At 35.4% G+C, this 24,458-nt stretch overlaps 1 pseudogene; it reads left to right on the forward strand.

Moving 5' to 3' along the window:
* Positions 1–10,070: 10,070 nt before the first annotated feature.
* Positions 10,071–11,211, forward strand: LOC131658795 (probable xyloglucan endotransglucosylase/hydrolase protein B; annotated as a pseudogene).
* The last annotated feature ends 13,247 nt before the right edge of the window (positions 11,212–24,458 follow it).

The raw sequence follows: 24,458 nt of genomic DNA on the forward strand, positions 1-24,458 counted from the left end.
ATTTCATTTCAATTTTAATCCATATTCTTATTGTATGCAGTAAATACAAGATGCTTTTATAATGATAATTTTATTGAATTGATTTATTTCACATTAATATATCTTAATATAAAATTTTAATTCAAATATTTACTAAAAGTAAATTACATAATGGTTGTGCTAAATAATTTGTTTATGTTTTTATAAATGAAAGATGAATCTAATAATGAAAAGTGTGTTTATTACAACAATGCCCTTAAATTTATTTATTAAATTTACACTAACTTCTGAGCTGCTCTATTGATATTCCCGAGGTTTACTCCTTCTCACATTTTACTTTTTAAAAATCTGAAAAATCATTAGCTTCTTTATAGTTTTTATTCATATTTTTGTCACGGTAAGACCTAGATATTCCCGCAGTTCACTCTTTTCACATTTTGCACTTCTTTAATTTTTATCCACGTTCTTTTATCTGTCAGACCTATTATTTATTACACATTAATACACCATAAAATTAAATTTTACGTCAAATATTTTAAAAAATAAATTATATAAGGATTAAGTTAAATAAATTTCTCATTAAATCTTAAATAGGTTACAAAGGAAAACATCAAATTAACCTAAGACATTAAACTCTCAGAACTATGAGAAATCAAAATTAAAATTTTAACTAAAAACATTTATACGTTTCTTCTTACCAACTAATTTTTTTTAATTTATTTATAATTTTTGAAATTCTGGTATCAGATATGTGATGTCGAATGAGATGTCACGATACAATATCTGAGTTATGAACTAAACTAATAACAACAATAATCAACGTGCAAAAAGTAAATAACACAATGATATGTTTACCCAGTTCGGAACAATCTTTCCTACTCTGGGGGCTACCAAGCCAGGATGAAATCAATATCTGATAGTATCAATTCGAAGTTAAATAATCCCAGTTTACCTTTCTCACTTAATCACTACCCTTCCTATGACTTCTACCTAAGACTCACCTAGGTATGAGAACCTCCTCAAATCCCTTCCAATCACAATCCCATGTGATAAAATAAAAACCAAATAAAAATAACCAGAAGATACTCTTCCAGACAAACTACTCCTCGATGCTTCAAAGCTTATGAGGATGCAAATACTCTCCTTGCTTAAAAGCTTCGGAGATCACAACAACTTCAACACCTAAAGGTTTGTGAATATACACATATGGAACACACAGAAAATAAGGATTCCTAAATCCTAAAACAAATAATATCAGTTCCACACCTAAACTAGGTTCTAGCCCTTCTATTTATAGATATGTCTTTTTCTGGACTGGGCTTCAAATCACAGCAGTGAGGCTACCAAAATTCTGCTACTTGTTCTTCAAGAAATTAGGTCTTCAATCCAATCTTTCCTATAATGTTTCTAATAATAGACAACGTTGATTTATGCTAAGAATTATAGTACCTTTTCTTAGTCGTCTTCAGATGTTAAGACACAGGTTTTGACATCTTCTGTTTCTCTCTTTGAGAAGCCACTCCAATTCTTTGGCTTACTGAGTTAGGACTCTTAAACTTTTTATGGTTCTTTCCCTTCCAATGATTCCTTCCTCACACAAGTGACCCTGTGAATGATCTTCTGCTTACTTGAGTCACGTTACGGTGGTCTAATTTAGACAACATACCATCTTCTTTAAGACTGTCAATGATTGCTAGGATCTCTTTTTTCTCATCTTGTAGTAGAACTGTAGAGTTTCTATGCTCTATTACATTCTTTCGAAGCCTTTCATTCTCCAAGAAAGTTTCTGAGAATCCTGCTACCATCTCACTTATAGTAAGTTCACCTACGTATGTCTCAGTATCAGATTCATTTGATTCAGCAATCGATCCCCAGGTTCTTGTTAATCCATTCTCTTGTCTAACCCTTTCTCCTGACCATGACCCAACTGATACTGTCTCATGCTTCTTGAGGTATATGATTTTATTAGTTTCTTCATACCCTTCATGATTCAGCCTGGAGTTCTCTATGTTGTTGAACTGTTCTCTCAGCACAGTCAAATCATCAGATGAACTTTCAGGAGTTATCTTTTTCTTGGTCCTGGAGGTTAAAGTGAAATCCATACCTCTTTCGATTGGATGTTGAGACATTTGATGTGACATCGTAGAGCTAGTCTGGGAATGACTAGAGTCCAGAGATGACTTGCTTTCTTCATTCAGCCCTGGGCTATTCAAGTTTGTTGCCATTCTTTCTCTTTGAGCAGTTTCCTCCTGGGAGATGAACCCAGTGTCATTAATTATGATTAAATCTTGAACTTTGTTTAGTTAATATTGTAGGGATCTAATCTCTTCTTCCAATTTAGTGATAGTCCCCAGCTCTTCTTTCTTCTCTTTATTCAGTTGTCGAACCAGATCCTTCTATTCCTCCCCTCTTTCGAATAATTCAACATTTGTGCAACACAACTCTCTGAATGATGCAAATAGATCATCATATGCTGAATTATTCTCATTATCTACCCACCTGCTGGTTAAAGCATTCACATGTTTGGCCGATTCATCTTCGAGGTCACTGTCAGAGTCTTTTTTAGACTAGGTCACATATAGACCTTTCTTCTGTCTCTTGAGAAATGTAGGACATTCAGGTTTGATGTGTCCAAATCCTCCAAATTCATAGCATTGTGTACCTTTTTCATAAGCGGGCTTTTCTTTAGACTTACTCTTTCCAGCATCACGTGAGTTGTGAATGTCAGATGAGTTGTTTTGGACTGTAGGTCTTGGATTTTTACCCATATGCTTCATCACTCGATAGAATTGTCTTCCAAGCAGAACTATTGCATTGGATAACCCTTCTTATGAATCCAGGTCATGCTCCTCCAATCCAACCTCAGCGTCAGTAGCAAAAGCTATGCTTTTGTTCTTCTTTTCAGACCTATCACTGATGCTTAATTCAAACGTCTCATGTGATCCTACTAGATCATCCAACTTCATCTGATTGATGTCTTGAGCTTCTTCAATAGCCATCACCTTTATGTCAAACCTTTTAGGAAGAGACTTGAGCATCATCCTCACCAGTTTTTATTCAGGAATCTTTTCTCCCAAAGCACTCGATGCATTAGCTATCTCTATAACATTCATGTGAACTTCATGAATGGTTTCATCTTCCTTTATCCTTAGGTTCTCAAATTGGTGGTTAACAGCTGAAGTTTTGACATCTTTACTTTAGAGGTGCCTTCATGTGATATTATAAGGATCTCCATGCATCTTTGGCCACTTCACATGTGTTCACCAGCCTAAATATGTTCTTATCAATTCCATTGAATATGGCATTTAAAGCCTTAAAATTGACAAGCGCGAGTTCGTCTTCTTCTTGGTTCTATTCTACCTCTGGCTTTAGCATATTTGTGGGTTGTTTGTCTGCTCCCACAATAACCAAATGTTTCCAACCTTTCAGAACTGCTTTCCAAACCTTGGTATCTATAGATTTCAAGAAGGCCACCATGTGAGGTTTCCAATAATCATATTTGCTTCCGTCTAGAACAGGTGGTCTGTTCAGAAATCTCACTTCCTTGTCCATAGTACAAGAAAGTAATCTCCCTAGATCTCACTCATATGCAGTGCAAAGTGCCTGCTCTGATACCAATTGAAATTTTGGTATTAGATATGTGATGTCGAATGAGATGTCACGACACAATATCTGAGTTATGAACAAAACTAATAGCAACAATAATCAACGTGCAGAAAGTAAATAATACAATGATATGTTTACCCAGTTCGGAACAAACCTTCCTACTCTGGGGGCTGCCAAGCCAGGATGAAATCAATATCCGATAGTATCAATTCAAAGTTAAACAGTCCTAGTTTACCCTTCTCACTTAATCACTACCCTTCCTATGACTTCTACCTAAGACTCACCTAGGTATGAGGCCTCCTCAAATCCCTTCCAATCACAATCCTCTGTCACTAAATAAAAACCAAATAAAAATAACCAGAAGATACTCTATCAGACAAACTACTCCTCAATGCTTCAAAGCTTACGAGGATGCAAATACTCTCCTTGCTTAAAAGCTTCGGAGATCACAACAACATTCAACACTTAAAGGTTGGTGAATGTACATATATGGAACACACAGAAAATAAAGATTCCTAAAATCTTAAAAAATAATATCAGTTTCATACCTAAACTAGGTTACATCCCTTCTATTTATAGATATGTCTTTTTCTAGACTGGGCTTCAAATCGCAGCAGTGAGGCTGCCAAAATTCTGCTACTTGTTCTCCAGGAAATTAGGTCTTCAATCCAATCTTTCCTATAATGTCTCCAATAATAGATGTAACACCCCAAATCTACCCAACGTTTATAAGGAAATCAGAGTGCCAAAATTCAACTTAAACTTGAGGTATTACATATCAACTTGAAAACCAATGACAAAATAACTCAATTATAACAGATACATAGCACGTAATAATTAGAAGAGCTTTAAACAATTATTTAGTCTTCAAATAATTCAACATTAATAAAATAACTGCAGCGGAATCACAATGCTAATACTTCATAAGAAACATAGCATCTTTTAAACAACTTAATCAAACAACAACTTTTCAAAATAACGACTTAAGTTCAACTGGAAACAACATAAAATCAAATAAGCGTTCAATCCCCCCGAGTGCTACGTATCAGAGCGACGACACCAATAAGCTACTAAGTCTTTACTCCTCATTATTTGCACGTTCCCAATATAAAGGAAACATCAAACAAATAAAGGGTGAGATATCAAATCATATAAACCAATGCATGATAAGTAACATATTAGATCTAAGGGTTATATAAATACTACTTCAGAGCAACATAAATACACAACTTCAATTCACAACATACAACTTATAAAATACGACTCAAATGCAACTCAGACTATGCACATGCATGTGGATCCATTGGAGCATAACTCCCAATGTAAAATCTACTAGGTTATTGAGGCATCAACAAGACATAAGCCTTCAACTTTCAACTTTTACCAATCCAGGCCAACGTGGTGAGCATACAGCTCCAACTTAATAAATGCAAGTATGCGACTAAGTATGAACAACAAAACGATATTAGTATGATCAACTAAGAACAACATAATCAACTTAGAACAACATAAAAACTTTCAACTTTGAACATAACAACTCGTAACGTTGGCTAACAAGCCTTCAACTTATAATTGTCCGTCATTCGGAACAAATCAACTTATTTCAATAGTACCTGCAATTCGACGCAATAAAAAAAAAACTAACAACAATTATCTACTCACATACACGAACCACCCCGACAAATTTCACTCGATTCCGGGCAACTAAAATACTGCTTAAACTACGAATGCTACCTATTCCGTATAGTTTTTCCGTCTAATACTACCTATGCCAAATAATCCTGCTACTATTTAATTAATCTGGATTTATATTCCTATTAACTTATTATTTTTCTTCTACCAAGATTCATACTTTCTGATACTAGAATTTCCTTTGCTACTTTACTGCTGAATAATATTCTTCTGCCTCTAAATATTCATTACCAAGATTGCTACTAAATTATTCACCTGAGATGACACCAATACTGTTACTATACCAATATATATAGTTTCCTGATACAATTGACAATTAATTTCCTACTGACTTTGCTACTTTACTGCTGAATAATATTCTTCTGCCTCTAAATATTCATCACCAATATTGTTGTCGTCTGAAAGAGATAACTTGCAGACTTGTGTTGCATAAGCCAAAAAGAGAACTGAAATAATTGAAAAACCAGTAGAGAAATAGTTGATATAATTGAAAAACCAGTAGAGAACTTGTGTTGCAGAATTTAATACCTTCTTTTAGTTGGACCTGTGCGTGTATGTGCAGGGAGTGTATTAAGCTCAAACATAACAAAGTAAGGACAATTAATCTTGACAATCCGTATATAATTTTATGGTTAGCTATTATTTCTAGATATGTTTAGGTCTCCTACACAATTGAAATTAACATTTATATTTTGTATAAAATTTGAAATTAGTAAATTGCATAAATCTAGCATTTTATTAGATCATGGTTGACATGTGAATTCAGTGCTTGTATATATTATCCCCACACTCCCCCACGTTGAAAAAGATTTATGGTTGGAATTTAACTTACAATACTCGTCAAATATATTTGATATCTGTTATTTAAAATCGGGTGGAGATTCTTTAAAATTTAGTGTAAATATCTATCATTTTACACATGTTATATCTAGGGGTGACCCCGAACATGGGCTCCCGTGGCAGAGTCCAGAGCTCCATAATTTTAAGGGCACCAAATTTTGTTTTATCCTTATATATTAAAAGAAAATATTTTATTATAAAATTTTTTGAAAATACTGTCTAACAAAATTCTAGGAGCACTACAAAGTTTTTTTTAGTAAACAACATATTATATAAATCGGAGAACTAATGGTTCTCCAACCTATTTACAAAAGATAAGGCGAACGCCCGACTATAGAAATTACATACCAATTATAATTACGACAAGAACCGCAAAGGCTCTTTAACAAAATCATAATAAGAATAATTGGAGTGAGTAATATCTCCGCAAAAAGACCACCTCCAAGCCAAAATTTTGATGTTCCAAACCAAATCATCAAAATTTCAATCCTCTTCCCGAAAACAAACCCCATTCCTACCCAGCCAAATAGTCCACGTCGTCGCCAACCATATGACATCTACCTTTTTTACATCTACCTTTTTTGATTTATAAAACGAGTGCCAATCCATAAAACTCAACAAGCTCTCTTTTTCCTCTATCCCACCCTTTCCTATCCAACACGTTATATCCCTCCAAACATTCTTTACAAAAGAGCAAGCAAAAAAAGAATGATCCTTATTTTCCAAATCAATCCTACAAAAGGAGCACTTTAAATTATCAAGAGAAATAGGAATACTTCTTTGCACCAAGAGATCTTTTGTAGGAAGTCTATTAGCAAAGAGCCTCCAACCAAAAGCCTTAATCTTAAAAGGCACCTCTAACTTCCAAACCAACCCCTCCGCCTCATGAAATCTACAATAAGGACCGAAAGAAATGCGCTTGCTAGCATACCCCTCATAACATGAAGCTACCGAAAATCCTTCACCGGGATTAAGCACCCATTCCACACCGTCCTTATCCATACCCAAATCCCCAAACGCCTCTAATGTACTCCTTAACTCCCCCCACTCGGCCATCATTATAGGATTGTCCAACCGGTGCTCCGCGATACCCAGATCCCCCACGTCCACTTACTATCCACCCAACCACCCATCGTTGCCACTGACACCCTTTCAAAGCCGACACCTCAAAGAGACCTGGATACTCTTCCTTCAAAACCTTCCCATCCACCCAAATCGCCTCCCAAAACGGGGTGTTAAACCATGTCATTTGGAGGAGGCTTTTCTATAATAACATTGCTAGGCCCAGAGCTCAATTAACCCTTTGGATGTCCTACCATGACCGATTGGCTACTAAAGCTAGATTGGTTAAACTGGGCTTGCATATGGATTATAGATGTTGCTTCTGTTCCCAATCTGAAACTATGAATCACTTTTTTTCTGTTGTGCAGAGTTGAAAGGTATTTGTTAGAAAGTTCTTAATTGGCTTAAGGTGAAACACATTCCTAAAGAATGGAAAGAGGAGTTGAATTGGATCAATAGTAATTGCAAAGGAAAAGGTTGGAGAGCTTGCTTACTTAAAACCGTTCTTACAAAAACCATATATGAAGCATAGAGATATAGAAGTGACGTTAGCTTTGGAGGCAAAGTAAATAATACTCACATAGGAGGCAAAATTATTGATACAATTGTATATAGAGGATGGTCTCATCCTAAAATTAGAAAACATATAGCTAGTCTTATAATGTAGTAGTCTTTTTGAGGCTGGATCCACGCCATCGTCTTATATTATCTATTTTTTATATTAATCAAAAGCTTGATTATTCCAAAAATATAGACCCTTCTAATTATCCTTAAACCAATTTTAGTTTTTATAAATTAATAAAAATGAATCACATTTTAACATAAACCTATACATATGCAGATTTCATGTGATGTTTCGAGATTATACCAAAAATGAAATGGTTCAGGTTTTATATAATATATTAAAATATCTATCTTAATATTAACATGAGAGTAAATGTTTCAAGCTATAAATTACCTCCCATGCATAATGACTTGAATATTATAACATAATATTAGAATGCAATGCAAATGTTTAATGAGTTGGTGGTGCGATATGCATGACTATGTTAATACAATGGAGGAATGTATGATTGGAGTTTAAATAATGTAAAATGCATTATCACATTAAGTTATGCATGAATAAAGAATGATTAATAAATGTATTTACTGTATGCATGTTGAAAAAAAGAAAATGCGTTATAAAAACTATAAAGATGGTTTGTCTTTAATCTACACCTTTTTATTATTTATATTTATATTTTACTTTAGGCAAATCATATTTTACTCTACACTAACTATATTATTTGATTCATAATATTTTAACATGAAAATGTTTTAAAAAATTTAATTGAAACAAGAAGTAGGGACGAGTGATTACTTATTTAACATTGAAATATTAATCATTTTTATTACTAGAATTATCAAATAAAATAGTAATTTAATTTTTCAATTCAAATTTGCTTATACAATTGTCAAATGAATGTTAATCATTGGTTAGTATTACAAATGTCTTTTTATTCTTTTCTAGAAATATTTCATTCAAATAATTTTGCACTTATTTTTTTATTTTTTTAATTATTTAAATTATTAAAATATAGGTTTTATATTGTATAAATAATTAATGATATTCACAAATATATATATATATATATATATATATATATATATATATATATATATATATATATATATATATATATATATATATATATATATATATGGACCAAACCAATCCATTAATCCATTACCAATCCAAAAAAACTCGACTTTTCGTTTTTTCGAAAAAAATTCGGTTTTTTGTTTTTCTGAAGAAAACTCGACTTTTTCGTTGTAAGAAAAAATTCGATTTTTTGTTTTTCTGAAAAAACTCGATTTTTTCGTTTTTTCGAAAAACCTTGATTTTCTGTTTTTCTAAAAAAATACTCGACTTTTTGGTTCTTTTGAAAAAACTCGATTTTTTTTTTCGAAAAAACTTGATATTCCATTTTTTTTTCGTTTTTCCGAAAAAACTCGCTTTTTTCGTTTTTACAGGAAAACTCGATTTTTCTTGTTTTTTGAAAAAACTTGATTTTTTTTCGTTTTTTAAAAAAAACTCGATATTTCATTTTTTTTGAAGAAACTCGATTTTTTGTTTTTCCGAAAAAAACTCAATATTTTGTATTTTCGAATTTTATTATTTTTTAAAAAAACAATTTTTATTATTTTCAAATAAAAATATTTTTTATTATTTTAAAAAAAATTGTAATAGATTTAAAGTATAAAATAAAAATAATCCATCGGATTATTTTAAAAAAAATTGAGTTTTTTCGAAAAAACAAAAAAATCGTGTTTCCTTGAAAAAACGAAAAAAAAATTGAGTATTTTTGCAAAAACAAAAAAATCGAGTTTTTTTAGACTAACGAAAAAAACGAGTTTTTTCGAAACAAATTTAGAGTTTTTAAAAAAAAAATAACAAAGTTATACTTTGCTTAAGTAACCAATTGTCCACCTGCGACGAGATTACAGTTTATAGTTTTCAAACAAACAAATACTTTTTGAGGTCAAATCATATTTACCTGTAAATGGCCTCTTGTTCCACCTGCCACGTTCCCAATTATCCAACATGCTTCTTTAAGGATCAGTTTGTCAGTTTGCCTAAGTAGCCACTTAAGGCCAAAGAGAGCTCCAATGTCGATTATGATCTAAAAAATACACTACAAATTTAATGATATGTGATAAAAGATCTGTGAAAAAAATGAGGGCTCTGGAAGCATTTTACTTGTTTTTGAGCCTTTCCACACTGTGCCAAATTTCCTATGACCATTAAAGCATACAAAGGAAGTTGGCTATATTTTGGATCATAGTTGTAATAATGAAATCCAACCGGTTAGTCAGTCAACCAAAGAGTAATTTTACTAAAAACTATATTAATGTACTTACAGAAGAAATTCTACGATTTGCAAGTACACGCCTTCTTCAGCTAAGACTTTGTATAGTTCACTTGAATGATCAAGAAATATAACAAGTTGGAGTCCGGATAGTATAGCTCCTTCATCAGGCTTATCTCCATCCGCCACCGATAATAATTCCCGGAGGAAAGACAATACAAGAGATATCTGATGAAGAAAAAAAATAAGAGAACATGCAATTGGTAATAAAAAAGTCCAAAATACTTTGTGCAAATTAACCGAAATCATTAAATCTTGAAGGAATAATTTCACTGCACATCTTTTGTAATGTCTATTTAGTAATCATCAAGACGTGTTTGTTGGTTGTCTTCAACATATCCATCAGTGGCGCGAGTGCACCATTTTCAACAACAATATCCCTTTTCTCTAAAGAATCACAAGCTATATTTCCTAACGCCCATGCAGCCTGCTCAATACTAAAGAGTTATATCATGTAAAAAAAAACCAAGTTACACATTTAAATTAAATCATATAAATAAACTTGTCCTCCAAAGGAAACCAGTGGATGTACCATTCTAGCATCACTATTCACTAATTTCCTCTACATTATGTGCTCTCCCAAGTAAGCCGGTGGATGTACCATTTGGCAGAAACTATTACCCAACTTGGGCTTTTGATCCTATCAAATAGGTCAATGGCGGTTCTGAGATTCAGCTTCATCTTGATAAATCAAATTATTCTTCCCTATATAGTTATAAATTTTTAGTTACTACATTATTCATGTTTCTAACTGGTTTTTGAACAGGTACTGGTTTTCAGCCCAAAGGTTCATACTTGTTTGGTCATTTTAGTATGAACATTAAAATGGTTCCCGGTGATTCTGTTCGAACAATTACTGCTTTCTATGTATGTTCAAAAAAAACATGTATTAATATTTTACTTCTTATTTTAGTATTTTGTTGTAATGACCTCTGTTGTTATTGGAACTACTTTACAATTATCTTCACAAAATTCTGAACATGACGAGATAGATTTTGAGTTCTTGGGCAACCGGACAGGACAACCTTACATTTTACAAACTAATATGTTCATAGGTGGACAAGGTAATAAAGAACAAAGGATCTTTCTTTAGTTTGATCCTACAAAAGAGTTTCACAGATAGATGTACCAAATTGTATAAGCACCATTGTTGTGTATGGCAGACAGCCAAAATCCCGCCATAGCGGCCGCTTTGCGGCGCCGTTATTGCGGATTATGGCGGAAAAAAATAGCAATAGCAGCCGATACTTACCATTGCGGCGAGTCTAAAAACCGTCATGTATATCCGCCATAGCGGCCATGGCAGAGCAATTTGATAACACTGATAAGCACCTACTCGATTTTTTGTTTTTTTGAAAAAACTCGATATTTCATTTTTTCGAAAAAACTCAATTTTTTCGTTTTTCCATAAAAACTCGTTTTTTTGTTTTTCTAAAAAAACCCGATTTTTCTCGTTTTTCCGAAAAATCTTGTTTTTTATTCTCGTTTTTTTCAAGAAAACTGGATTTTTTTTGTTTTTTCGAAAACAACTCGATATTTCATATTTTTGAAGAAACTCGATTTGTTGTTTTTCCAAAAAAAAAACTCAATATTTTGTATTTTCAATTTTTTTTATAAAAAAATTGTTTTTTATTTATTTTTTTAAATAATTTAATGGATTTAAAGTATAAATTAAAAATAATCCATTGGATTATCAAAATGTGTTGGATGGATTGGATTTATCCTTATATATATATATATATATATATATATATATATATATATATAAATGGATGGATTTAATCCATCCATTAACTTATTTTTTATGTGATGGATGGATTTTTTTGTGGATGAATTGGATGGATTTTAGTTTAATGGATCCAATTGCCACCCCTAATATGAATGTACTAACTACTCATGCCAATAACCTAATGGACAACAAGGTGCAAACAACAACCAAACACGTGGCCAATTCTCCTCCCCCATTAAAGCCTGAGGCGACCGCCCCCAGGGTATCCTCCAAAGGAGGCGCTCGCCCTTCCAATTCAAGGGGTCCCACCACCTTTTTGGTGGCCCCGTCCCCAATATTACTTTATCTTCCTCAACCAGCACTTCATATTTATTCTTACCCTACTATTTTCTTATACAATTTCAATGGATTCAACACAACTGCAAGTAAATTCACACTGTAACCACATGATAAAGGCAGCAACAACACAGAACAATTCAACACAACAATATCGATACTAGACAAGTAAATTAGCAGATTAATCTCAACATTTACGCACATAGCAGAATTATTTACCCAAAAACTCTACATACTACCCATCATGTATCCGAGTATAGAATTCGAACCCCACTCCTTACCTGATTGGATTGAAGGTAGCTCGTACTTTTCTGGTTGAATCTGAAAATTTTATTTTGACAACAACTCTCCTAATTTTCTCCTATTCAAATTTTCCTCAAAACCCTTATTTTTGGTATTGTTTGATACAAGCTACGTGAAAGGTTTTTTTTTTGTTGGCTGCTACCTCTAAATTTCTAATGTAGCATAACAAATATAATAATATAACTAAATATTATATGGGCTACTATATGTCTTAATGGGTCTACTAAATAATACCCCCAAAATTGTTATTTCTCACATACATCTAAACTCAATTATTTTCGGTCTAATCTTAATCATTCAGAAAATTCCCAAAACTCTAAATATTATTCTAATAATATTTCTAATACTAAAAATATTAAAATTCTCGACTAACTATCACTCCGCTATCCCGAACTAATACCGACTCAATCGTCTCGAAATTTGAAAATTTCAATAAATGTCTCAAATGACTAAATTAAGAAAATAATCGATTTTCCGGGCGTTACAACTCTCCCCCACTTAAAAGATTTTCGTCCTCGAAAACTTACCTGATTCAAACAACTCTGGATAGGATTCCCGCATCAAAATACTTTCACCAAAGCAATATCCTTGCCTCTGAGTGTCTTTGTTTCACGATCCTCAATTCGTACCGACATCGTCTCCACGGTGAGATTATCTCGCACTTGCACATCATCCATGTGAATCACATGCGACGGATCAGAAACATACTTCCGGAGTTGCGATACATGAAACACATCATGCAAATCCAAAAAATTAGGCGGTAACGCCACTCTATAAGCCACATTTCCAACTCTGTCCGATATCTGATAAGGACCAATAAAACGAGGAGTAAGCTTCTTAGACTTCAATGCTCGCCCAACACTAGTCACAAGTGTAACTCTAAAAAACACATGATCACCAGCTTGAAACTCCAAATCCTTTCTTCGCTTATCATGGTAACTCTTTTGTCTACTTTACGAGGATTTCATCTTCTCTCGAATCAGTTTCACCTTCTCAGTAGTTTCTCGAACGATCTCTGGTCCGAGAACTACACTTTCTCCAAATTCAGCTAACATAACAGAGTCCTACATCTCCGACCATACAAAGCCTCAAAGGGTGTCATCCCGATACTAGAATGGTAACTGTTATTATACATGAACTCAATCAACGGAAGATAAGTATCCCACTAACCTCCCTATTCAAGAACACATGCTCTCAACAAATCCTCCAACGATAGAATAGTCCTTTCAGTTTGACCATCAGTCTGAGGATGATACGCCAAACTCAACCTTAATTTAGAACCCAGTGCCTCTTGCAAACTCTTCCAAAAATCAGATGTGAACCTCGGATCTCTATCTGACACGATACACAAAGGAATGCCATGCAGCTTCACAATCACACTGGTATAAATCTCCGCCAACTTCGACACTGGATATGTGATGTTAATAGGAATAAAATGAGCCGAATTCATAAGTCTATCAACAATCACCCAAATAGAATCATGTCCTCTTGAAGTATTAGGCAATCCCGTCACAAACTCCATCGAGATACTATCCTACTTCAATTCTGGAACTTCCAACATTTGCATCAATCCTGCAGGCTTCTGATGTTCAACTTTTGATTTCTGACAAGTCAAATAAGCATAGACAAACTGTGCTATATCTCATTTCATTCCAGGTCACCAAAATAAATTCTTCAAGTCCTGATACATTTTAGTAGCTCCCGGATGAATGCTCGAGTTACTTCGGTGACTTTCTTCAAGAATCATCTTCTTCATCTCTACATCATCGGGAATACAAATTCGATTACGAAATATCAACATACAATGCGCATCCAACTTAAACTCACTATTCTTTGATTGATCGATTTCGACCATCGAATCTACCAAATTCACATCAAGCTTCTGAGCCTCTCTAATGTTGTCTAGAAACTCATTATTAATTTTCAGCATACCCAACAATATACTTTGAGGTGTCACTTCGTAAACCAAACTCATATCTCTGAACTGCTCAATCAATTCTAACTCCTTAACCATCATTGTCGACATATACAAAGTCTTCCTGCTTAAAGCATCAGCTACAACATTCGCTTTACCCGGATGGTAATTCAAACCAAAATCATAATCCTTTAGTAACTCCAACCATCTTCTTTTCCGCATGTTCAATTCCTTCTGATCAAACAAATACTTCAAACTCTTATGGTCGCTAAACACTTCAAAACTAGAACCATAAAGATAATGCCTCCTGATCTTCAACACAAACACGATTGCAGCAAGATCTAAATCATGCGTAGGATAATTCTTCTCATGAATTTCAACTGTCTTGATGCATAAGCAACAACTTTATCATTCTGCATAAGTATGCCTCCTAAACCAATCTTGGAAGCATCACAATACACCATAAACGATTATCCCGAATTAGGTAATATCAACACCGGAGCCTTCGTCAACCTCTTCTTCAATTCGGTAAAACTCTCTTCGCATTGAACATCCCACACAAAAGCTTTGCCCTTACAAGTTAACTTCATCAACGGAAGTTCCAATTTAGAAAATCCTTCGATAAACCTTCTATCAACACCGTCTTTTGAATATCTTCATCTTTCACTTTAATATGATGATAACCCAACCTCAAATCAATCTTACTGAATACACGAGCACCCACTAATTGATCCATTAAGTCATATTTTCTCGGAAGTGGATACTTGTTCTAGAAAGTCACTTTATTCAACTGTCTATAATCAACGCACGACCTCATACTTCCATCTTTCTTCTTTACTAACAACACTGGAGCTCCCCACGGTGATACACTTGGTCTCACAAACTTCTTCTCAAGTAAGTCCTCCAATTGCTTCTTTAGCTCTACTAATTCCGACGCTGACATTCTGTACGGTGCCAAAGAAACAGGTCTGGTACCAGATACAAGATCAATAAAAAATTCAACCTCTCTTTCAGGTGGTAAGTCAGGAATTTCATCAAGAAAAACTTCAGGGAAGTCTCGCACTACTTGCAATTCTTCAATTACAGCTTGATTCTCCATTGATAATATAGCCATTAATGAGAACATCTGAGTTTCCTCTTCTTGCATCAACTTCCGCAACTGTTTACTTGACAACAAACTTGCTTCTTCTTCTGGAGTAGAAAACCTCACCGACTTATCATAACACTTAATATGAACGTAGTTAAGCTCTAACTAGTTCATACCCAAGATCACCTCTATTCCTCTTAAAGGCAAACAAACCAAGTTGTCATACCCCAAAATTTTCCCACTATATTTCAAGCTCTAATTCACAAGATTGCTCAGTCAACAGTTCAAATGGTCAACAGTCAACCAGTTTGACCTAAAAGTCAACTATGGTCAAATTACAGTCAAAACTCCTGATTTTTGGTCAACATCAATGTTTTGAAGTTACATTCATCATTTGATCAGGGGTTGATCATGATTCATCAGGAAAAGGATCCAAAATCATCAAAAGATAAAGTTTCTAAATTAGGGTTTTAAGGAGAAAGTCAACCTAACTTTGACTGATCATATCTCTCTCATACTTTATCAGAAATTTCGCAATCAAAGCTCATTCTCAAGGAAATTAAGTTCTCTACAACTTTAATGTTGGGTCCAAGTTCAGGAAATGCATCATTTGAAAGATATGGTCAAAGAGATTATAGGTCCTCCAAAAAGTCAACAAAAACACCTTTTGGGTCAAAGCTCATAACTTGAGCATGGAAGATCCAGTTGAGATGAAACCAAAAGGAGGTTTTAAAGGACATCTCAAGCTTTCTAAAAAGTCCTAGAATGCATTCATATGATCAAAATTAAGGGAGATATGAGGCTCAGAATCTGGACAGAATTCAAGAAAGGCACAAAACCCTAATTGCACAATTTTGTGTTTTTGGATTAGTGGGCCTAGGTTTTGGATCCTAAACATGTTTGTGACCAAAAAAAGGGCCTATAATTTTATCTTCATATTTTTATGACCTTTTAGTTAATTTATTTGGATTTTTATTTATTAAAAAGATAAATAAATTAAGTAAAATTATAGAAGTAATGAAGATAAATTGTATGGATCAACTTTTAATCATCTAATGGCCCAAATATTCATATAAGAGAGTCCAAACTCGTGCTATTGTGATAATGGAGAAGGATGGCCAAATTTAGAAAGAATTACATAATATTTTCTTCAAATCTCCAAGTCACCTAAGAAGTTAAAGTCCAAGCCCAATGATTGACCTAATTTGCTCCTAATATATACCTAAAGCCATCAGAATACTAGGGGACGAAAATAGGAGAGAAGAGTTAGGGTTTACAAGTTGCAAAAATTCAAAGAATATTAGGGCAAAAGAGATTTTTTGTAGCAGCGACTCTCAAACGAAACCAATGCCATATTCTTTTTCCTGAGGTAATTCTGAGTGAGTAAGGGTTTATACATCATCAACACATCATGTAAGTACCATGTTGTATATCATTCATGTTTATTCAAAGTGGTGATCGTCGAATCTGGTTATCTAACGTGTTTCCATGAGTATTGTTGCTTCTGACGTGTTTGTAACAGTGTTTAGGACGGTGTAGATTCATCGTTTCAAGGCTTTGGCGAAAGGATGTTGATTCACCATTATTAGGGCTTCAAAGATGGAAGCTTTTGTTTCCATGTTCCAGGCCTTGTTCGTTCAAAACGAGGGCGCTATTGAGTCCGTAGAAAGCTTTTAAGATGATCTGGGCATTTGTCTTTCAATTATTGTTTGATTTTCGCAGGTTCCAAGTTGCTGCCATGGGTGAATATGAACCCATGAAAAATCCGCAGGAAAAGGCGTGGGTAAATCCGCAAGAGATTCCGCAGGTATCATTGAAGAAGAAGGTGAATAGTAACAAATACTTTTTGACCTCCACTCAACGCGTCTTCATTGGCTGTGTTAGAACAAGATTTGTTCTTATCAATTATCTTAGTTTTGATGATAACAATAATATGAATTTTGCTTAAGATAATATGGTACTCTAATCCAATGCAATTTCCCTTTCAGGAAATATATATAAAGAGTACGCATAATTCAGCGCTCAGAAGTTGTGTCTCAAATGGTTCAGCATGCAACATCAGAACATGGTCTGGCAAGACATCAGAAGATGGTCGAAGCAGAATCAGAACATGGGTCTATGGAAGCATCAGAAGAACATGAGATCAGAAGCACTGAAGATCAGAAGATGGTATCACGCAACAGAAGCACTTCAAGATCAGAAGATCAGAAGATGCTATGCACCAAGCTGTTTGACTCTGATGATATTCAAACGTTGTATTCACAAACATCAGATCAGAAGGAAGTACAGGTGGCAGACTACGCTGACTGACAAAAGGAACGTTAAAGCTACTAAAGGCTACGTCAGTAGACACAGCGTGAACAAGGCTCGAGGTAGTTGACAAAAGCGTATAACATTAAATGCGATGCTGTACGGAACACGCAAAGCATTAAATGCATTCAACGGTCATCTTCTCAACGCCTATAAATATGAAGTTCTGATGAGAAGCAAGGTCACCAATTCTTAACAACTCTGAACGAAAATAAACTTGCTGAAACGCTATTCAATCAAAGCTCAGAATCTTCATCAAAGCTCACTACATTGCTGTTGTAATATCTTAGTGAGATTAAGCTTAAACGTTAAGAGAAATATCACAGTTTGTGATTATAGCTTTTAAGAAGCATTTGTAAACTCTTGAATAGATTACATTAAGTTGTAAGGAACTAGAGTGATCGTGTGATCAGTATACTCTAGGAAGTCTTAGCAGTTGGCTGAGCAGTTTGTAACTAGAGTGATCGTGTTGATCAGTAGACTCTAGAAAAGTCTTAGAGGGTATCTAAGCAGTTGTTCCTGGAGTGATCAGTGTGTGATCAGAAGACTCTGGAAGACTTAGTTGCGGACTAAGTGGAAAACCATTGTAATCCGTACGATTAGTGGATTAAATCCTCAGGTTGAGGTAAATCATCTCTGCGGGGGTGGACTGGAGTAGCTTCGTTAACAGCGAACCAGGATAAAAATAATTGTGCAATTTATTTTTATCGTCCAAGATTTAAAGTCACACTTATTCAATCCCCCCCCTTTCTAAGTGTTTTTCTATCCTTCAATTGGCATCAGAGCGCCGGTTCTAAGGTGCAAGCACTTAACCGTGTTTAGAAAAGATTCAGGAAGAGAAAAACGCTTCAGTAAAAGATGGTTGATGAAAGTGAAAAGTCTACACCTACACCTGCATCTACATCTGGCTCTGCTGAGCAATACAACGGTAACAATGGTTATACTAGACCGCCGGTATTTGATGGTGAAAACTTTGAATACTGGAAAGATAAACTGGAAAGTTACTTTCTGGGTCTAGATGGTGATCTATGGGATCTTCTGATGGATGGTTACAAACATCCAGTAAATGCCAGTGGCGTAAAGCTGTCAAGGCAAGAAATGAATGATGATCAGAAGAAGCTTTTCAGGAATCATCATAAATGTAGAACTGTTTTGCTGAATGCTATCTCTCATGCTGAGTATGAGAAGATATCTAACAGGGAAACGGCCTATGACATATATGAGTCCTTGAAAATGACTCATGAAGGAAATGCTCAAGTCAAGGAGACTAAAGCTCTAGCTTTAATCCAGAAGTATGAAGCCTTCAAGATGGAGGATGATGAAGACATTGAAAAGATGTTTTCAAGATTTCAAACTCTTACTGCTGGATTGAGAGTTCTTGACAAGGGATACACCAAGGCTGATCACGTAAAGAAGATCATCAGAAGCTTACCCAGAAGATGGGGTCCTATGGTGACTGCATTCAAGATTGCAAAGAATCTGAATGAAGTTTCTCTGGAAGAGCTTATCAGCGCCTTGAGAAGTCATGAAATAGAGCTGGACGCAAATGAGCCTCAAAAGAAAGGTAAGTCTATTGCATTAAAATCCAATATCAAGAAATGCACTAACGCTTTTCAGGCTAGAGAAGAAGATCCTGAAGAATCAGAATCTGAAGAAGAAGATGAACTGTCCCTGATCTCCAGAAGGCTAAATCAACTCTGGAAGACCAAGCAAAGGAAGTTCAGAGGCTTCAGAAGTTCAAGGAAATTTGAACGTGGAGAATCTTCTGATGAAAGAAGATTTGACAAGAAGAAGGTCATGTGCTATGAATGCAATGAGCCTGGACACTACAAGAATGAATGTCCAAATCTTCAGAAGGAAAGTCCCAAGAAAAAGTTTCATAAGAAGAAAGGTCTTATGGCAACCTGGGATGAGTCAGAAGATGAATCAGAAGATGAGCAGGCTAACTGTGCGCTGATGGCGACAGAAGATGACGGATCAGAATCTACATCAGAATCAGATTCTGAAGAGGTATTTTCTGAACTTACTAGAGATGAGTTAGTTTCCGGTCTAACTGAACTTCTGGAACTCAAGTCTCAGATTAGTCTCAAATACAAGAAGCTGAAAAAGCTATTTGAATTTGAAACAAAGAAGCTTGAGTTAGAAAATTCTGAATTAAAAGAAAAACTTTTAAAATTATCCAATAATGTTGGATCTCCTTCTGATTCAGAAAAATCCACTCCTAGTCTAAACCATATTCTGAAAGAATATGATTTAAGTTTCAGGAAGTTCTTATCTAGAAGTATTGGCAGAAGTCAGCTAGCTTCTATGATATATGCTGTGTCTGGAAACAAAAGAGTCGGCATTGGTTTTGAGGGTGAAACCCCATACAAACTTGAACCTGTTGATAAAATGAAAATTACATACAAGCCATTGTATGATCAGTTCAAGTATGGCCACTCCCATGATATTAGGCACACTTCACATGCTCAAAGTTTTCACATAACACACACCAAAAAGCATGTGACACAACCTAGGAAATATCATGAAACTCACATTAAAAATTATCATGCTGTTCCTCCTATTGCTTATAATGTCAAACCCAAGTTCAATCAGAACTTGAGAAAATCTAACAAGAAAGGACCCAAGAAGATGTGGGTACCAAAGAAAAAGATTACTTCTTTTGCAGATTCTCTTGATAACAAAGAAGACAACATTCAACATGACATGACACCTGGACTCAAGTTGCTCTCAACACTTGAAGGGAAGAAAGATTGTCTTCCAAGTTCTGGTTCTTAAATCTGTTGAAGAAACTATGTCTGTAGGAATTCAGAAAAGAAGCTTATTAGTCTTGGAACCATCTATGATGTTTTCCTCTAAGGCTTTGATGTTTCTTTCTTGAGTATTCTGAATGCTCTAAATGCTACAGAATATACAACATTGAAACATTGATTGTGGACAAATCAATAAACATCTGTTTTGATGATAAACTTGCTTCTGATGAAACAAAGAGCTTAAGAATTTCTGCAGATACAGTTTTTGTCTTATCAGAAGCTGCAGAACAAAGAAGTGAACCTCCAGAAGCTGTGTATATCAGAAGTAATGGATCAGAAGATCATTCAGATTTATATCAGCACACTTCAGAAGGAGTGTTTCCAGAAGAGAAAGTAGATCAGATCAGAAGCAGTAATCAGAATCTAAAGGCGTAAAGTCTATTCTGAAATCTACAGCTGTCATCTATTATCTGATGGTGAACACGTATCTGTACGGTTAGTACAAAGCGTGCAGTTGAAAAGACGCCGACCTAGGTAACTGTTTTAAATCATTTCATTTACCACGTTCTCTCTCCTCACGTCACTCATCATTTAATAAAATTGATTTCCTTTGATTCTGGAACTGTTCAATTTATATTTTTTTTAATCCGTCTCTATATATTCTTTTCAAATCATATCTTACATCTTTTTCGCTCCCTTGTCTCTCTCTCCTTTGCTTTCTCCCGTTTGAAAAGTTCTTAGCCGTTTTCTAAAAACCCTAATCGAAAACCCAGTTCGCTTCTCTTGCTCGTTTTTGGTCATTCTGCACCAATGGCTGCCTTCTCATCCCAAAATGCTGAGTCATCTGTTCCTCATCATCTCCAAGAAGAAACGTTGCAACTTACTCCTGTTGTTGCATGCTCTATTCCCAAAAACAAATTAGAAGTTCTATGTGAACTTATTGTTGACTTCGACAACCTTGAAGAACATGGATTTAATCTTAAAGAAGACATCATCTTTCAAGGATGGACCTCGTTGTTTGCTGAGTTCGTTGGCCCAGTTTATCCAGATCTTGTCAAGGAGTTCTGGGCACATGCTGTGGTTGCTCCAAAATCAATACTTTCTTTCGTTCATGGAAAGTCTGTTGTTATTACTGAAAACATCCTAAGAGTGATGTTTGATTTGAAGAACGCGGAAGGAGCTTTTGAAATCGATAAAAGGGAAGATTGGGAAGATGTTCTATCCACTCTCTATTCAAATATCAAGAAAACAAAACACGTCAAGGAATTGAGAGATATCTACAAAATCTGGACAAAGATCATTCTTGGGTGCTTCTACCATAGGAAAGCGACACATGCCGCTGACTTCATAAACAATGAGCAAAAATATATTCTTTATTGCATTGCCACTCAGAAGAAGGTTGATGTGGTTTACATTATCTTCAACCATATGTGGAAAGCAGTAAAGGATTCCAGAAACGCTTTCAGAAAAGAAAATGGTGGAACTATCATTCCTTTTGGTAGAATCATTACAAACCTTCTGGTGCATTCCAAGATTGTTGAGAGTCTGGAATCTGAAGGTATTGTGAAAGACCTTGCTGTCACATCTGGGGCTTGTCTGAACGCATTCACTTTAAAGAGGATGAACGTGATTAAGGCTATCATTAAGACCCCTCAACCTCTTGCTGGAACAACAATCAGAAGAGAGCCAGTTCTAGCTGAATTCAAAACCTTCTTCAATAGTGAGGTACCACAAGTCAGAACTAAGTATCTGAAATCACAAAAAGAGGATAAGAGTCTTAAAGATCAAGACAAAGGTGCTCCTATTAAAGTGAATCGTAAGAAGGAGGAAAGGACCAAAAGAAAGTTTGATCATCCTGCTGCTATCACCAATAAAGAAGTGATCCCAGAAGAAGTCATTGCAAAGGTTGCTAAGGCTGTCTCTGCTGATTTTGAGAAGAAAAAGAAGGAAGCTGAGAAAAAGAAGAAGAAGTCAAATAACGATGCTGAGATTGTTGAAGTTGTTGAGAAGAAGAAAATCAGAAAAAGGAAGATGATTATTCAAAGCTCAGATGAAGAAAATGCTGCTCAAGAGGCTGAGAATCAACCAGAAGTTCTGGCTTATGTCAGAAGGAAAGAAATCGCTAGCGGCAAAGCAAAGGTTATTGAAGAGCCGAAGAGTAAGAAGCAGAAAAAGACTGAGGATGTGGCCAAAGCTTTTCTGAGAGGTTCCAAAGGTATATGCATTTCTGAACCTAATTCTGTTCCTGCTGTTTGTTCAGAAGCTGCACCAATAGAGATTGTCCCTACACCTGAACCAGAAAAAGCCACATCAGAATCACCTGTTTTTGTCCATGTTCTTACACCTCCATCTTCTCCTTTAACTATTCCTTCCTCTCCACCTATCATAAATCCTGTTCTGGATATACCACCTCTTCAAACTCTCCTTCCATCTCAACCTTCTCTCAACGCCACTCTTGAACATACTCCCTCCACCTCTCAAAACAATCCTTGTGATTCTCCTTTTCCAACCTCTGCATCACATGAGCAGCTGCTCCGTGATTGCAACTACACTCCCAAGCCTCGTCCTGAAGCTGAAGTGGTAGTGTTAGATTCTGATACTGAAGCAGAATCTTCTTATAGGTTGGATAGAGAACCTCATCCGTACTTCACTTCCAAACCTGCCTTTTCAAAAACCCAAATAAAATCCCGCCCCGTATATCCTATTGGTGTAGTTTTTGAAAACATAAAGAGGAATCTCAGAAGTACCTTTGATACTCTCAGACTCGCTGAAAGTTCTGGATTGAATGATGTTGCTATGCGGAACTTCTGGAGGATCTTTCGCAGAGAATCAGATGCTCTGTTTTTAGAACTTCAGGAAGCCTGTGTAGCTGCTGCCCCACGGCCTCGTGGAATTCTGAGGAATTATGAAGACTTCTGGTTTGCTCGTCTCAAAGGAAGATATCTTTTGGAAGAGAAGCCCTTCTTGGATGAGATGGAACAATTAAGACTCGCTGCTGCATTGGAAGAAAATCCTTGCAGGGAGATTGTGCTTTGGATACCTCAATATCCTGTTCTGCTCGGAGATTTCAAGACTCTCTTTGACTATCTGAGGGAAAACCCGTCTGAGAAAGATCCAAACTTGGTCATCCCAGAAGTTGTTTACCCACCAGAAGTTGAAGGTCCTTCTGCTCCCAGGAATCTTGCTGCCATTCTTCAGGCACTAGAGAATGGAGACTCTGAAATTCCTGCTGCAGAGTATGGAAATGCTTCTATGCAAGAAGCAGATGCTGAAGATCATGTTGCTGAATCAGACCCTGTTGAGGATATCCCAGCAAATGATACTTCTATGGAAGCTGCAGATCAAGTTGTCATTCCTGTGGATCAAAGCTGTGAAGCTTCTTCTGGTGAATCTTCTCATCTTGCAAGGACTCTAGAAGAAATTCAGAAGAGACAGGATGAGCAAAGCTCACTCAATGATCAGTATAGCGCTTTCATGGTGAGGCAAGAAGGACACAACAATATGGTTCAAGAGATGCTGACCAAGATCTTGTCAAGACTAGGGCCATCTTAGACTGAGTCTGTGTTGTTTCTTTCTTCTCGTTGCATCTGTCTTTGTGTATCTGATCTTTCCTTTCTTCATGTACTTCTGAACCTGCTGTTTGAAACTTCAATGAAATTAACTTCTTTCTCCGTGTGTTTCATTTTATCTGTCGTTTTATGCATCTGAATCTTTTGAAATATTCTTTTTGATGTTATGACAAAAAGGGGGAGAAGATAAATGATAAATGATTTGATTTAATCAGTTGCTTTTACTAACAAGAACTGCAAGTTCTATATGGTTTAAGTGTTTTGCAGGTACAGAGAAGTGAAGTGAATCTTCAGAAGCAAACACTAGAAGCAAAACCATAAGAAGCGTTATTCTGTAAAAGGAATAAGCTCTTGGAAACTGAAGCAAG

The sequence above is a fragment of the Vicia villosa genome, linkage group LG3 (genome assembly GCF_029867415.1).
Source record: "Vicia villosa cultivar HV-30 ecotype Madison, WI linkage group LG3, Vvil1.0, whole genome shotgun sequence".
In the NCBI taxonomy this organism is placed as follows: Eukaryota; Viridiplantae; Streptophyta; class Magnoliopsida; order Fabales; family Fabaceae; genus Vicia; species Vicia villosa.